Here is a 1,084-nt window from a genome sequence, read left to right as displayed (position 1 = left end):
TCTTCATTTATTATAGCTTTCTACTTATTTAAGACCAATAAAGGCAGATAAGCAGAAATTGGTGTATATATCTTTGTTTTGTTTACATCTATGTAATCTGTAAGTGTTTTTGGCAGCCATCTGTTTCCCTCATGAGTTTATAGTTTGCTTCATCCCTTTTTTGGTTGTCTTTTGTTATATTTAATAGAATAATTTCTGATTTTTTTGTTGCTTGCAGTCGTGCCATCAATTGGTATTGGGTCTCTTTCCTCCAGAGAAGCAGAAGGAAGAACAAATGTTTCTTCAGGAGATAAGGTTTTACATATATATGTAGCTTTTAGTGTTCTTGTGCTCTTGATTGTCCGATTCTTGTGCATTTGATTGTGCAGTAATCCTGGTATTTGGTGGATAGTTTCTTATTAACTTCAAGTGAGTCATGGCAAAAAATGTCCAAAGCTGGAAGTCATTGTAGTCCTGACTTAAAAAAATTCATGACAGTCCAGTTTTTCATGCATAGAATGCCTTCAATTTTTTATACATAAGCTGACTTGCAGTTCGGTCATTGTGTCTTGATTCTTATTTTTCTCTGGTCATTCTAACATGATAGCAAGCCGACTATATAATTGTGGCACTTTGTGCTTTTATTACAAGTTTTAAATGATAAAATTAACTGTCTTCTGATTTGCTTATATGTTACTATAGATGTAAGTAGATTCCACTAGAAATTGATGTCTAACCAAAAGTTGAACAAGAAGTATATCCTATCTAACATCGTTCACTTGATTCCAGGAGGCCCATAAATTGCTTCAGCCAGCAGATAAGACTCTGAAAACAATGACAATAGAGTTTGCTGAATATCAGGTGATGATATACAAATAACTGAGCTAAATTTTGAAACGAATCCATCTTGTATGAAGGAAAAATAATAACATGCAATTTTTTCCAGGTTTGTGTGGATATGTTCCTTACAACTCAGACCTTTGTACACATCGCTTCTGTTGCTCCGAGAACTACTGCAGAACAGGTAGACTTTCGTAGCTCTCGTGCTTTATCACAAATTATGGCAAAAGATACTGTTTTACCTCTTAATTAAATCAATGGCACT

The 1,084-nt window shown here is 34.1% G+C and overlaps 1 long non-coding RNA gene across 1 annotated transcript; it reads left to right on the top strand.

The window, feature by feature from the left end:
• The first annotated feature begins 218 nt into the window (after positions 1-218).
• LOC103721741 lies at positions 219-806 on the top strand. Its single transcript, XR_005513741.1, has 2 exons — positions 219-294; positions 769-806. It is a non-coding gene; the product is annotated as an uncharacterized LOC103721741 (long non-coding RNA).
• Positions 807-1,084: the final 278 nt, after the last annotated feature.

This window comes from Phoenix dactylifera, chromosome 10, assembly GCF_009389715.1.
Source record: "Phoenix dactylifera cultivar Barhee BC4 chromosome 10, palm_55x_up_171113_PBpolish2nd_filt_p, whole genome shotgun sequence".
NCBI classification, from domain to species: domain Eukaryota; kingdom Viridiplantae; phylum Streptophyta; class Magnoliopsida; order Arecales; family Arecaceae; genus Phoenix; species Phoenix dactylifera.
Note: the sequence above shows the minus strand (reverse complement) of the source record. Positions and strands in the feature narration are given on the sequence as shown.